The 16,526-nt window shown below is 41.9% G+C and overlaps 1 protein-coding gene across 2 annotated transcripts in view; it reads left to right on the top strand.

Annotated features, from left to right (window-relative positions):
- The window catches only part of PTPRD (protein tyrosine phosphatase receptor type D), a 3,982,777-nt gene that overhangs the window by 2,944,149 nt on the left and 1,022,102 nt on the right, over positions 1 to 16,526 (top strand). For both annotated transcript variants that reach the window (XM_069230134.1, XM_069230131.1), the window contains exon 8: positions 1,477 to 1,519. The gene's annotated coding sequence lies outside the window, so the exon portion shown is untranslated. The remainder of the gene's footprint in view (positions 1 to 1,476; positions 1,520 to 16,526) is intronic.

Below are 16,526 nucleotides of genomic sequence, written 5' to 3'. Positions count from 1 at the left end.
ACCCTGCGTGGACCAGACATGGAAAAAATTGACAGATTGACAGCTCTTTCTCGATTCTGTGGGTGGTGGTGCATGGCCATTCTTATGTGGTGGAGAGATTTGTCTGGTTAATTCTGATAACAATGGAGACCCCTCAATACTAACTAGTTATGGGATCCTCAGCATGTCGAGTTGTGATACTTTTGGTGGATTATGTGTAATTAACATAAAATGTTTGATTTTAAGCAATAATCCAAGGATGGCTGTCAAATGTAACAAGCTGGATTGAGATCAGGAACTCTCAAACTACTTTTTCTCTGGACTCTGAGAGTTTGGTGTGGAGCTGTGACACTAGGGATGGATGTTGCGAATTTTGAAACCAGTTTGGATCAATACTGACTGGGGTATGACACCTTGAGTACTTTGACTTTTTGAAACGCCTATACCTGAAAATGAACCTTTTAATTCAGCTAGAACTTGATTTGATTGAGGTGTATGAATGAATGAATGACCGGATTTGTAAAGCATACGACTACTTAACAGTGTCCCGGAACTAACAACTAAAAGCAAAAAAGTATGCAGACCAACTACAGGGATCCTAAACTCAGGAGGAAAAGATCCACGTTTTAGATAGTCCCAGCAATTATAATAACTTTTTTGGATTGACCCCACTAAACCAATTCCTTTGGATTAATAAAACTATGAAATGGGTGGCTTTTCTGTATTTGAATTGTAAGGAGACTGATTGCAGTGAATGTTTAAGTTACCCGAACGACAAATGTAGTAAGACACTTTTAATTATCATTTTTGACTTGTATTTAAAAAATAAAATCCTACACCACTATGGACTAAAGAGAAATATGTTTCTCATCCATACAGTTTCAAGTTAAGTAACTCACATGAAAAGTTTCTGTGCACTTTCTTTCAGCCATGCCTTTCATGGGCCGTTATTTATGCTGTTGGACATTCATTATTTGTTTCTATAACATTCATTGCGCGCTGATTTTTTTATGCACCTGCGCTACATTGTCATTAAACTAGGGGTCTTGAGTTTGCCTCTGTAATACCACACTCCCTGGTAAAGTGGAACTCCCAGGAATCATAAATGTGTTCCTCTTGGTTCAGTGCATTTTCTGTTATTGCAAATCGCTTACTTCCCTTGAGCCTCAGAGTGAAAATAATGATTATGCAACCGTAAGTGAATTCCAGCCTATGAGCTGTCTCCACCTAAACGATGCGGTTAGAGATATCTCCACCCAGAGGATGAAGTCAGAATTCCAGCAAAGTCACAGTGGTCTGAGCAGCTTGCAGCAGACCATGGTGCTCTATTATTGCAGCATAGCACCCTCACTTCTTACACAAAATGCGTGGAAATAGGGTAGGCCAACCACAGTACTGCAGCTTGTCTCTGAGCCATACAACCCTTCATAAATGTGTTTCTCTTTTCATTTAGAGTTCTGAAATAACCCCATGCCCTTTTTCTTCTTGCTTTATTAGGTGTTGTGTCCGGTGTACACCGATAGATCTTACGCAGATACAGGTAAGATTGGAAACCTTCATTTTCAGTTGTTTGGGCTGTATTCTAAATCAGCTCATTTAATGGAGTTAGATTTAAACCACATATCATTTTAGCTTTATTTTTGTTGTTCTGCAAGTAATAGATAGTGGACAATTTTAAAACTGAATGCAGAGGGACGTCATTGTTTGTTTTTTGTTCTGCATCTCTTTACAAAAGCAATTGAGAGATTAGTGTTTTAATGAGCAAGGCGCTTAACTACTAAAGGATTATTTTCTTTTGCAAAGCCTTCACTTGGCAAAATATCAGGGCTTACTTGATGAAACACAAAACGTACTAGCTCTCATTCTGTGCCAGAGCTGCCATTATGGGCACACTTTGGCAATCTTTAGGTATTAGGAAGCAAAAAAAGGATGATTTTCTTTTCTTTATGACTTGCAATGACATGTACTGGTGTTTTGTGGCTGCTCTTAGGCGAATAATTGGCTGGTTACCGATCGCCCTTGTCAGTTTGTAACCATTCACTGGGCATCCTGAACAGTTTCTACAATCCGACTGACAGAGCAGACAGCAGTCAAATGTCTGTTTCTGCCCCACCTCCTCGGGTTCTATTTGCTTTGCAGATTTATTTTGCAATTCCAAATCCAGTGCCTTGAGGGGACTGGAGGGGTGCAGATATTGTAACACTGTCACAATGGAAAATAAATACGCAGATATACGTCTGCTGCTCCTTGCTGGTCTCCAGCTCTCCATTCACACTGGTGAAATGGAAATGCAGAATGAATCACGTCTCTTGAAGACCGACAATGAAGGTTTCTGTGACTCTTCTTACATGGCCTCTGAGTACTTACTGTGCCGCTTTATCACATAAGACACCACACACATAAATTGCCATGTCCCCAGCCAGCAACATATCTGGCAAAACACTTACCAGGGGTAATGGCCTTTGCTCTCTCATAATACATTCAGTTATATTCAGAAAACTGCTTGAAACATATCTGCTTAGTTGATTAAGTGGTAGATATTGTTGTATTCCATTTCTGTGCAATACTCTTTTCTGTTTCGTTTATTCAGCCAAACCATCCCTTCCTTTGCTTGGATATTCATGGTGCAACAAGCCCGTCCAATAGTACATACTTTCCAAGAACATGTACCATACATTCTGTATATTTTATAACACATTTTAAAAAGATCCTCCCCTTTCTAAGTTGGGAAATACTTTATTCTTTGTACCATAATCAATATTTCTTTAAATGAGCATGGCACACATTGTTTTTAAATGCTACATTCTAGTTTTGTGGATGCAGGATAAACACAAGGGCATTCATTTAACAAGCTGTCCTCACCTAACTGCCCAGTAGCTTACATGTTTCGAAGTTGGAACTTTTTGTGGTGCTTATATTACATTTGATACACATGTCCTGATTGTAACACAAACATTTCAAGGAGGTGCCACACCAATTACATCCTTGGTGACAACCTCCAAATGCTTCTAATGCAAAGGTTTACTTTACATTTTATTGACACAACATTTGAAAAATATATCAAATATGTTTTATCCAATGAAGTGAGATGAGAATATGTTGGATTCATTTTTTTTCTCTCTGCTGATACATTTGAGCTAGATACCCACAAAGCACAAATGCTTTCAATAAACTATATGGAACAAACACTGCTGTGTGCTATGGAGCGTCAACATCAAGAGTTGCCTAATGGGAGGACGCATTTGATGTAATGTTGATATAACTGACATATTGGTATATGGTTTATTTTCTGCCTTGTAGTGTTTTAATAGTGTTGTTTGCATTTCGACCCTTACACAGGATCACTTGAAGGAGGGATGTTAATTCTGCAAACTTCGTATTGAACAATACTGACAGTCATATTAACACTGAGGGTACAGAATTACAGGGGATTCTGGGTTGAACATTCAGAATCTCCTGAGCAATGAGAAATTATCAGTGGATTTGTTAATTTGGGATAATTTCACAATTTCCCTGCAGTCTCCATACAGAGATTTTGGTTGCTACATTAAATTTTTTGCAGTCATGGGCAGAACAGTTTTGCCAATTTGGTTTCCTATTTCAATGTTTATAAAATTCAATCACAATATCACTAAGCCTTTGCCACCTAACCCTGATGATTTGTCCTTGCAAAGAATCCTCTTACACAACAAGATGATGGATGGAATGCTTGAATTAATCTCAGGCACAGGCAACTGCTTGGGCAGTATGCCAGTCAATTGTTGTTCTCCCACTGCACCACCTTAGTTTAGACTCAACAATATGCAAATCAGTCTTGACCGTGCTCCAGTAGGAACAGTCTAGACCATACTTCAAGCCATGCCCTCCCTCAACTGATATACAAGCAACCGAAGACTGTTTTCACCCTGATTAGGTCTCATCAGTCTGGTATAGGTTGTTTCCAGTGACACAGTGAGCACAGGACCCATGTATGGGCATACCTGTCACACTAAGGACATCAACTGAAACAACCTCAAGGTGATGGATGGAATGCTTGCATTAATCTTGGTCACAGGAAATAGCTTGGGCTGAACTCAGTCCATTGTTTTCACCCATCATGCCATCTTCGTTGGCACTCATCCATATGCAAATCAGTGTTGACCCTGCTCCAATAGGAACAGTCCATCCTGAAGTGCCATGCTAGGCCCTCCCTGAATCAGAAAACAAGCTGCCCAAACAAACATGCAAACACGCCCCTAACCCCCAAATAAATGTTCATGCGGTGACACATAAAACAATGCGATGAGCCTGATGCATTCCTGGTCACTTGAAATTCCAACATTTGTTCAGTGAAAAAAGTAAAACAAGTGAGAGATGGTTGATCATTAGCTAAGTGATGGTTTTGTCTAAAATAAGATTCCATTGAAGATCATACAGCGGGCAGGAAATGAGAGAGACTAAATGGTCCTTATTTATGTTTTTAGAGTTATGCTTGTGAGAGTTATGTATTACTTGTAATGTGAGAAAATGTGAAATTGGAGGCCAAAAATTAAGTTGCTATCAACAGATTGATTTGTGCAAGTGCATCAAACAGAATATAGTATAGACAGTAGGTTGCCTTAAATGGATTGAGAAAAGCTCCAACCTTCCCATTAAAACTGAGATTTTGTTTTATTTGTTTGTAAATTAAATATATTTCGTCATTGCTTAGGCCCAATAATGAGTAAGTGGGATCCTATAGAAGTCAGGCAGTTGAGAACTGCTGCTCTAGGCTTGCCTTTATTAGCACGTTCACAACATCCAGTCTGTAGTTAAACGGCAGCTACATAGAAAGCATCTCCTGACAAATTGCACTGCGCCTGCGTGCAACCCAAACCGTAACGAATTTGAAGAGGAACTGAAGCTGAAGAGTGGAAATTTTATGTAATTTGCAAACATTAAAAATGTCACTTGTGTTTCTGCCTCCCAGTTTGTCATGTCAAAAAGCGGTAGAGATTCAGCAGTCTGCGACCAGGACTGGGGAAGTGACTGAAAGTAAATATTCATTGTTTACATGGCATGCTACCGACTTCCACTTCCCGCAGACTGTTTCAATTGCTGCCCTGGTACTTGACAAAGAAGACAGCAAATCTAACCTGATTGGGAGACCATTTGCAGTGCTCTTCAAGAAGAAGTAAACAGGCCTGTTTCTTGCTGGATTACTTGCTCCCGACGCGTTCCTAGAGTGATAATTTAAGTCTGTTTGCTGGATCTGCCTGGTTCCCAGAGAGGGCGAATTTGTCTCAATCTGTACCCCAGTATTTCTCAACATCATCACACGATAAGAATAATGCACTTACTTTTGTGTTTGCAACATTTGTAATACAAAGGCCTCAATTACGAATTCATCTGTTAAGAATAAATCCTTTTCCAGGACTAAACCTTCCTTTTTAATACATATAAGTCAGACCTAGGGTAGATCCTGGACAGCATAGGGGCAGGGTGCAATGTGTAAAAAAATTAAGTTATGTATTTTTAGGTTTTACATGTCCTGGTAGTGAAAAACTCTTAAATTCATTTTTTGCTACTGCAAAGCGTATCTCTTTATTACAGTTTATAGGCATAATTTCCAAATCAGAAGAGACAATTCCTTTTGTGTCTTTGGAATCATTATTTAAAATCCAAACTTATGTTGAAGTCAGATTTTAAATTGCAATTCTGAAAATGCATCTTTTAGAAAGTTGGCATTTTCTTGCCTTAACCCTTTGGTGTCGTCTGCAGCCTGTTTATGGTCACATGACTGGGTGTAGTTGGGCTTTGTGTGTTCCTCCTAGACATCCACACACAGTGGAAAATTAGGTGTGATGCGATGAGCCTTCAAGGGCAGGATAGGATGAAGGAGGTGGATAGAGTCTCCCTTGCATCTGAATACGTTGTGCAGTGTCCCCACACAAATGGTTGCATACCCCCTGTAGTTAGTCTGGAGGCAGGACAGGGACTGTACAACTCCTATGCACTTCAAAGACATGTCTTTGGAAGTCTCCCCCACTTCAAAGGCACCACTAGGTATAAAGACTGGACCTCCTACATCACCACTTCAATACACTTCTGGACCTGTGGATACTCTGCCAGGAAGAAGGACTGCTGTGCTGCTGAAGGACTGCCACTCTGCTGGACTGCATTCTTCTGGACTCCTTCTTTGCTATGCTGAGAAGCCGCTTTCTGCCCTCTTGTCAGGGTAAGAAGGACTGGACCTGCATCATGTGAATCCAGAACCCAGAGTAACTCCAATAGCTAATTGGATGGCCTCCTGATCTGGAGTTTTAGGGACATAACGGACTTCCAGCAACCCTGCTTCTGCACCTGTATTCTGCCATCTGTGAGTCTACCTTGCCAGGTGGTGGCATCCGAGTCCTGGACCCTTGGAAGTGGGCATTAGGTGCTTGGTAGTGGAACCAATGCATCCGCTCTGCTGAATGACGCAATCCAGAGCAGAAACAATGCATCTCCTCAGCTGAACAGCACATCCCTGAGCAGAACTGATGTATCACCACTTCTGCATGGATTAAACCCATCACAAAAGACATGCATCACAGCTGCATCCCGCATCTTGGCTTTGACACATCACCTTCTGAACTGCCGCTGTGCAATGTTTTCACAGAGAAGATCTTCACATCCCTCATCAACCGCAGCCTCGACGACGATGCTGAACATCTACATCACAGCTTCCCCACTCATCAGAACTGATGCATCACCTTCATTGCGCTTTGCATCGCAACACCATCCTTCGCATGGCAAGCTCCTTCAATGGGATCCTCAACATTGATACAACAGGACCCCGCACCACAGACTGGCTACACCTCTGAACTGATACATCACCTCGGCTACGCAATGCGTCTTCGATATAGCTCCACTCAATGCTCTGCAACCAGGATCTGAGGTACTTTGGCCCAGATTTATGAAAAGTGGTGCTGCACTTTTTGTAGCACCACTTTTCTTGCAGCCCTTAGCGCCCTAAAGTCACCATGTGTGCGCCATATTTAAAATATGGTGCGCCATGGCGGTAGTCAGGGGACTAGCATCATAATTATTCTAGTCCGGTGCTTGGCAGGACTAGCCTCAAACATTTTGACTCTAATTCTGCGATGCACCCAGAGGTCCATTGAACATAGTGGGAGCCTGTTTTTAATGCCTGCACTTAGCAGGCATTAAAAAGTGCTGATAAAAGTGGCACAAAGGAATTTTATAGATTCCTTTGTGCCATTTTTAAAAGCCCCCCTAGCACCAGAACGTCACCTTGCATATATTATGCTTGGTGCAAGCATAATGTTGCGCAAGGGGTAACAAAATGGTGCAATTAAAGCATTGTGCCACTTTGTAAATATCATGCAGTGTTTTTGCCCTTCCAATGCCACATTAGCATAAAAAATTACATTAATGTGGCATTGGAATGGCGCTAGGCCACCATAAATCTGGACCTTTGTTTAGCAGGAATAATTGGGTCCCTGTAGCCGGTCCACGCTCCACCATGGTCGTCCTGATCTTGTGACTTTGTCCTAGTCCTTCTCGACCAGATACATAGCGTTTTGTGCCTTTTGGTGCGATTTTTACTTAAAACCTAAAAAAATCAATATCTCTAGTTCTCCAAATTAGATTTTTGTTGTTTTAGTCTTGTTTTGTTTATCAAAACAACTCTTTCTAACTCTGTTGTGGGATTCTTTTGTGGGGTGTTTTTACTGTGTTACTGTCTGAAGTGTGGCACAAATACTTTATACATTGCCTCGAAGTTAAGCCTGACCTCTGTGTGCCAAGCTACCTGGGAGTTGAGCACAGGTGAGTTTTATGTTTGCTTGTGCCTTACCTTGGCAAGGATTGTGGTTGCTACTTGACCAGGGCTCACACCCAAGTCAACCAACAACCCAATTTCTTGATAAGCAGTATTTAGTGAGTGCGGTTAATACCCACCGAACGCGAAATCTGGGGTTACATTAATTCGATTTACAGACGGAAGTGAAACTTTAGATCTGCAATGGAAGGAAAATAGAAGGTGGTTCACTTCATTGTGGCTATGACACCAACACACAAAATGAGAACAGCAGTACAGGAGCATGGATTTGAGCATAAATGTATGTTTTGTTGTACACATTTATTATTCATATAAATAGATTTAGAGGTTAGTTGGTGTAAGTAGTGGACACCTCCAGTCTCCATGTTTATACTACTAAGAGTGGTAATATTTTATATAACAACAAATACTGCACTTTCCTAGTTTAAAACACTGTTAATTATAGGTGTTAATAATAATTTATGGAATTCAACTATTCAACCTAACAAGAATGAAAGGCGGTGACGGTTTTACAAAAATACGAACTCTTAATCTCAAGAGATTGTATTTGTCACAGAGCCATTCGGCGAACTGGAGATTTCAGTTTAAATCCATGTCCAAGAGAAATGATGTATTGAATAAAAATAGAAATGTAGCATAGGACACCAAGAAAAAAAACAATAGGTTCCTCTGCGTGTTATTTAGAATAAAGCTTTTAAGATAGTTCAGTGGGTTAATGTGTTTAGTACAGCAGTGGCAAACCAATTACATTAGAGAAAAAAGTCAATATTCGATTCAAAAAGTGGCACTTTTTTCTGTTGACGAATATATATAGAATAATATAGGCAGTGCAGAACACATTGGGGGTCATTCTAACCCTGGCGGTCCAAGACCGCCAGGGCTAAAATGACGGGGGCACCGCCAACAGGCTGGCGGTGCCCCGCTGGGCATTCTGACCACGGCGGTTCGGCCGCGGTCAGAAGTGGAAAACCGGCGGTCTCCCGCCGGTTTTCCGCTGCCCAAATGAATCCTCCAATGAATGCGCCGCCATGGAGGATTCTGACACCCCATACCGCCATCCTGTTCCTGGCGGTTCTCCCGCCAGGAACAGGATGGCGGTATGGGGTGTCGCGGGGCCCCTGGGGGCCCCTGCAGTGCCCATGCCAATGGCATGGGCACTGCAGGGGCCCCCGTAAGAGGGCCCCAAAAAGAATTTCAGTGTCTGCTTTGCAGACACTGAAATTCGCGACGGGTGCAACTGCACCCGTCGCACCTTCCCACTCCGCCGGCTCAATTCTGAGCCGGCGTCCATGTGGGAAGGGTGTTTTGCACTGGGCTGGCGGGCGGCCTTTTGGCGGTCGCCCGCCAGCCTAGTGCAAAACCCAAAATACCCTCAGCGGTCTTTCGACCGCGGAGCGGTATTTTGGAGGGGGAACTCTGGCGGGCGGCCTCCGCCGCCCGCCAGGGTGAGAATCACCCCCATAATGTTCTGTTATTTTTATTTCTTCTAGGCTCTCTCGCGCATAAAAACTCCAGATCATGAGAGTGAGCGCTTCTGTAGCACGTGCTGTAGGACGTAGAAATATGAAGTTACTTTAAACATTTTCATTTTGTACAGGTGGCGGTGCTCTACTATGTATAATAGCTGACCTCTGCATCTCTGATGCCATGCTTACCTACAACCCCTAGCCATGTGGCCGATGGCCTTGAAGTTGATTTACTTGTGGTTGGGTGAAAAAGGTCAGTGAAGTTCAAGTACGGTGGGTTAACTCGCTTTCACCTTTTATTAGTGAACGTTGAGTCATTCTTATTTTTGACTGAGATTATATGATAATATACCCTAACATGTGTATTTGAAAAGTGCAGGTTCACCCAGAAGGGTATCTTGGCAGTGGCGTAGCGTGGGGGGTGCAGGGGGGGCCGGCCGCACCGGGCGCAACATCTGGGGGAGTGCTAAAATCCACGGGTTAGGGGGCGCAAATTACTTGCCTTGCCCCGGGTGCTGACAACCCACGCTACGCCATTGTATCTTGGTGCTGAATAACAGATGTTTATTGCTACGCAACTCAATGGTACTCATTTGATCATCCTCAGAAGGATAAAAGGCTGAGGGGACCAACCGGGATTGGAACCTGTGACCATGAAGACAAACACAGGCCTCTACAGTGAATACATTAACCCACTAAGCCACCAGACCCAGCTAGGAGGGGTTGTATGATATGAGTTCTCATGTGCACACTACAGACCATAATTGTAATTGCTGAAAGCAGTTGGTGTTCTATTCTGCTCAGAGGCCTGTCTTTCACTGTGTCTGCTGGCTCTCGCAACAGGCATTGTGACATCACAGGTCTGCTGAAGTATATTATAAATGATATATGAGATAAAGTACCCAGATTTGTCACAGTATGAGTGCTTGTTTGAGGACAATGATCTCCAAAATGACTTGCAGTATCACTTTATATACAATTGGTTGGATGGACCCTTATAGTATGTGTGTGGTAGGTGCCTCGTTGACCTGTCAGTGACTGAGGAAGTGGTGATTATTGGGTCTGTGTACCGCATTTTATACATCCGTGACAACGACCTTTGACTTTGAGTTTAAAAAAATGTTTCATTTTGAGTATATGTGATACACATTGCCATATTTATTTAATCCATCATCACAAACAAGAAGAGATCATCAATCCTCCATTATTATCTCTAGTTTAAAAAAATCTCACAGGGCAGTCCTAAAATTTCCATGGAATTACTGCCTTTAGTAGCTACATGTACTCCATTACAGGTGGTTGGGATGTTAGTCTTATCTATGTAAGAGCCTTGTGGACAGTTTCTCACAGATCCACAGTACTTCAAAATAATTGCTTGCCCAATTTTTAGTCATTTAAATCCACGTGTTTCGACCTCCCATACCTACATTGCCCATTATTTTATGGATGTATTGCCCAGGATTGTATAAATCTTCTATGTTGTTGCCTCCTTCTAAAACAAAGGCTCTTGTAATGTGTAGGAAGCCTTCTTCTTGTTTCCTTACTGGAGAGCAAATGTAATGAAAAGAGATGATTTGTTTATTTTCTATGTGTGCTTGTTAATGGTGTGACTTCTGACTGGTTTTACCTTGGCTCCTCCTGCTAGCCTTCAGTCAAGCTAAGGTTGGCTACAACAGAATATGTCCTCTTCCCAGTGATCAGGGTTTTTTCTGTGTAAGAGGGATATGAGGTGGGTGGGTTAGTTTTCTCTTTGTTACTTTATTATTATTTGCCATCCTTTTCTCACCTCATTTTCTCATTCTCCAAGGTGCCTGTCTACCAAAGAATATTCAGTCATCCTACATCATTGCTTGCTGGCTGGTCCAAGAAGATATGAGTTGAACACTTAGCTGATACGTACATTTATTAGTATTATTTGGTGCTCACTATGTTATTGGAATGATTGGTTATTACCTTTATTCACTGAGTTTAACCTACTGGAATTATCATAAATAGATAAATCTGTGGTCTTGGATCACAGGCATAGTTGTCACTGACAGACCCAATATCAATTTTGTGCACTCCTTTAGAAGTGTTTTACTGTGTGGGTGGTTGTTCCTATGTTTGCTGGCCCCAGTGCAGATGATACTGGTCATTTTGGTCCCTCTGACTCCACCCCAGTCAATAACTACATGGGAGTGCCCTTCCTATTAGGCAATACTGCTGTATTGAAAGTGAACAACTGAGTAACTGTATGCACAGCAAAGCGGGAAAGCAGGCATAGTGTGCCTCACTCAAATATATTCAACAATATTTAAATATTATTAACCCTTTCATTCAGATGAGGCGTTCCTACTCAGCTGTTCACATCCTCTTTACATTTCAAATTATTGTTTAAAAATGAATGATATAATTTAAGTCATGTACACAGAGATTACAAGGAGGGTTCTGCAGCAGGAGGAAAACCTTGACCTCCATAGCAATATCAGAATATGCTAATTTAGCTTAATATTCATCAGTAGGTAATTGTTTAGAAAGACAATAGTATCGGAATGCTGTTTTTCAGGGCTGTGGCAAGCAGAGGGCAGAGGGAGCATAGTCCCCAAAATCTCAGATCTTTAATACGACCCAAAGCACCTGCTGAAGCAAACAAATATAGGATTTAAATAGCTTATTAATGAAAAGGCATCTAAACGAGAACATACCACTAGATGGTGCATAGATGTTGGAGCTGCTGTGTGTTTTCTTTTTTTTCCTGGGTGACATTTTTGTTATATATCTAAGAACAACTTACCATGGGCCCCACAAAAATCTTTATCATGCCTGCTGAGTATGGATAATATTAAACTGTGTTTTGAAGCGCGAACCTCACAACGCTTGCACACAAATGCACACACCAACGTCTCTTTACCATCAGAAAGTCAACCTAGTAAATACTGTATTTCTACTTCTCTTCATCCATCCATTAATGAGACCCTACTCCGAGCTTTGTGACCACATTATCTGATGTAGGATTGTATCACCCGTATTTGCATGACATGCTTAAATTACTGAGTTTTATCTCTGGCAGTAAATGTCACCTCGGCCTGTATATTAAAACCACAAAAGGAGCAGTTCAACACATTATGAATCCATCAGATGATAAAAATAATTATTTTGGTACAATCTCTAGTACACTCGAGACAAGATCCTATAAATATCCTTCTAATATACCTTACCTTTCAGTGTATCATTCGGCACAGCCAGGTTACCTCACAGGTGATGCTGCATTTTACAAATACACAGAACATAACTCCTACAAATGAATGCTAAATGGATGCAAAGTACAGCATGCTGACTGATCGCATGCATTTGCCACTGTCACCATATTGCTCTTGTACAAATGTCCATACAGAAGCACCCAAGACAATTTGTCTAGTCTACAGATTCACCCATCGCACCAATTTAGCTGTAGAGCCAGCAACGACTCCATCTCTGGTAGCTTTAGAAATGTGTCTAGCAAGCAGGAATGTCACCTGCAAATCACACTCTTTATGAGGAATCAAACTGCCTACAGACTTTCTCAGGATGAGTGCGTACAAAATGTGTGTGGTATTTCACTACAGTACAATATATGCCACATTAACGCACACCTGAGTCAGCGGTATTTTCCCCTCTGAAGAGCAACAAAAAGAATGAAACATATATAATGTGAGTTCCATCATAACTGAGCACGTACTTGACTGGAAATTAATTACATGAATTTTCCAAACTCCATCTGCCAAAAGTCACTAATAACCTTTCTTTCTACAAAACATCTTAGGGAGAGACTCTGTTCAGCTACCTGCCACTTGTAGTGCCTGTTGATATTTGCTGTGTTGGGATCAAATTCAGTTACTCCTGTGCAGCTCATAATAAGCGACATGTGAATGATACTCATGCCACCTGTCACCCTTCACACCAGCAATGCACAACAAATCACCCTGTTTTTCAGAGCTGTGTAGTATGGCCTTTCCCACATTCTTCTTCCAGACACTCATTTTCCTTTTGGTACTTTTGATTCTCAAGTGCAAGTGTAAGGGTCAATTGCAGACAAACAGTGTTCACCCCAGGAGGCACAGAAGCACAACTTAGTCACTCAAATGTATCCCTTGATTTATTTTAGAAAGAAAGTCTTATGTCAGTGCACTGTGCTCCAGTTGCAGAAAATGCCTCACAAATGCCTTCTCATCAATCCACGCCGGTCGGTGGGGAGACAATTGCAGCAAGTGCCTGTGATCACCACTCCCTGATGTCAATGGCACTGAGGATGCAGCCTGGGGACAGGTGTATTGTCCCAACATCACCAGCACAGCTAGCCTCTTAAGTTAGTCAGGTTCACAGCATCAAAGTGCAGATATGGCATCCTAGGCTGTGCATGCTCATGGGAGTGATGTGCACTTATGGCCTTCCAGGCCGATCAGCCTTACGGTAGTGAGGTGAAGTGAGAACCGCATCAGGCCACAGCTGCATTCAGCAACAGATATGGCCATCCCTGTTGATACAGTTTTTGGAGCAGATCTTGGGTAGGACCTACACAGAGAGACAAGGGGTGCCCCTCACATTGTATCAATCAGATTGCTCTCTGATAGTGTCTGCTCACTCTGGATGCTCTGCTCTTGGAGCACGCTGGGCTTCTCCTCCTTTACAATTTCTTCTCCTGCAGGGCCAGGCAGGCACGTTTCTAGGCACTTAAGCATTAGGCAGATCATCACCTCCTCCAGCAGAAATTGTTGATTTTAGGTGATGTCTCCTCACCTTTTGGTTAATGGCTGTGAGGTGGACACCAGCTCTGTGTTCATAGAAATTCAATTTCTTCTCTGTGCATCCCTCCCTTCCTTGGTGCAGAAGAGCTTGGGACTGGAACAAAGTGGGCTTTTTTGGGTCCCCGGTTTATGCATAGTTGCTGGACTGGATATGTCGATCGAAAGTCTTAATATAATTTCTAAACATAGCCCTGTCTCCATTTCCCTCCCTTCATTGTGTGGATTTCCATCCAGTACAACTTCCACTGTCTGTGGAAATTGTACTCATCCTCCATCTTATGCCATACTAACCCAGGTGCATCAAAAATGTATTCCACTAGTTCAAGCGCTTGAACACACAGACACACTCTACCACACATATATCACAGGTTCACTGTACACGCACACATTCACAGCATACACATGTGATGTTAGCACAAGGTTGAGTGCTACGCATAACATTAGAACTTTACACCTGTGATTTTGGTAGGCCATGCTCTCACTGACACAGTTAAAAATGTTTGCTCAGACAAAAAATCACAAATATGGTACACTGCCACCACTGCTTTATGTGCTACACTGAAGACAAGGACGGTAGTGTTCTGCTCACTATGAGGAAACTTCCTGCATCTGTCAGGTCACACGACAGGCTGTGAATCGAGCATTGTCAGCTGACAAGCCAAGGCACACATGGTACTGTAAAATGATGCCAGGGCCAAAATATATGTCAAAATACCAGATTCACATGCAGTCGGTCACTATGGATAAGCGAACACCTACCCTACCATGCATGGGACACTCCCGGTCTTGTTTGAGTGCTCCTCAATAACCCTTTTTGGCACTACTACTCTAACCTTTTACCTGTAATCTCCAAGTATCTACACCACTGTGAGCTTCCCTGAAATTGACTCATAAATCTGATGGCCTACACCCGCTCTCTACATAGGCTCGAGCTCCACACTCATATGTTCCTCTACACATTTGTACTGTGATTACTCGCCTCTAGATGCAGTCAACTATGCAAAGAAACCCTCTCAGTTATCACAGCCGAGACATGATACTGGCAGTGGAACTTCATTAAATTGTCATGGGTTTGGAAAAATTATTTAATTCCAGTCTCACGGCTCATTCAGCTGTCTCTGTTTTTCAGATAATTCAAAAATTCTTACCTCCTAGTAGCTCTTTTGCCATATTTACGGGGTAGTTCATTTTGAATTTTGAACTCACATCCTGTATATGTTTTACTCTTACTTTGCCGAAAACATTTAGGGGGTTATTACAACTTTGGAGGAGGTGTTAATCCGTTCCAAAAGTGACGGTAAAGTGGCGGATATACCACCAGCCGTATTACGAGTTCCATAGGATATAATAGACTCGTAATACGGCTCGTGGTATATCTGTCACTTTACCGTCACTTTTGGGACGGATTAACACCTCCTCCAAAGTTGTAATAACCCCCTAAAACACTTATCAGGCATTTATGCAAATACTCGATAATTCCGGCGAAATTATGTTCTCCTTCGCTGCGTTAAATTGTAAAACTGCTTAATTGTAAGGTGTAAAAAACATGCAAGGTAAAGATGCCCTGTTTATATTGTACTATCAAAAATGATGCATTTCTTTCCACTCTGCCACATTAAATCCTGTTTTTGGCAATTTCGTTTCCGACGTTTATGCTAATTTAATTATTCCCCGTTAATGTTTCACTGTTGCATGAAGTTAATTGCACTATTTTATACACCCAAATTAAAAGAGACAAATAGTCAAATAAATCAAGGTATAGCCTTAGACCATTGACTGGGTGAGTCAAGTATGGAGTAAGATAGATGACTGTATACCTTCCGAGACAAAAGCTACAGTTGTTATACTTTCTTCGAAACGGGGATTGTACCATCTTAAAGGGATACTGTCTTACTAGTGCCTGCCTTGTGATTGAGATGACACTCTAGGCACATCTTCTTTAGCCTGCAGATTCAAAACTCAAGTGGAAGGTTAGTTAATTAGGCAACCCGTTTTCTACATCAAGATCTACTGGGAGAACACGAAAGATCAGCCTGTTAACCCCTGCCTTTTAGTGCCTATGGAGGTATGCTGTATTTTCTTGCCGAAAGTGACATCAGAGAGCTCAGACCTCTGACTGCAAAAGTGTGAAAACTGCTTATGTGTGTTTCTGTTTTGGAGTAGACATATGACTTGTATTATTCAGCAAATCTCCCTGGAGAACTCCCAGAAATTTACAACATGCATATATTCCCAACAATAACCTTAATCTGCTAAATTCCATGATGTGGATTTTTCATTAGGTAGAACTTGTGCCTGGGTAACTCTTGTGAAAATGTGGTTTTCGCGTTACATGTTTTTTTCGCCGCAGCATTGATACTTTCCCTTGCAAACAAAAAACATTTCCATACACCTCTTTGCAAAATAGGGTTGTTCTTGTCCATTTCCTATGCTGGAAAAGCATAGTAGGCTACCAGTGATTTCACATGCGTTTCTAGTGTGAATGTACTTGCGAAATCATTGCCAATATTCCCA

Source organism: Pleurodeles waltl, chromosome 1_1 (genome assembly GCF_031143425.1).
Source record: "Pleurodeles waltl isolate 20211129_DDA chromosome 1_1, aPleWal1.hap1.20221129, whole genome shotgun sequence".
Taxonomy (NCBI): Eukaryota; Metazoa; Chordata; class Amphibia; order Caudata; family Salamandridae; genus Pleurodeles; species Pleurodeles waltl.
This window is presented reverse-complemented; position numbering and strand designations above follow the sequence as displayed.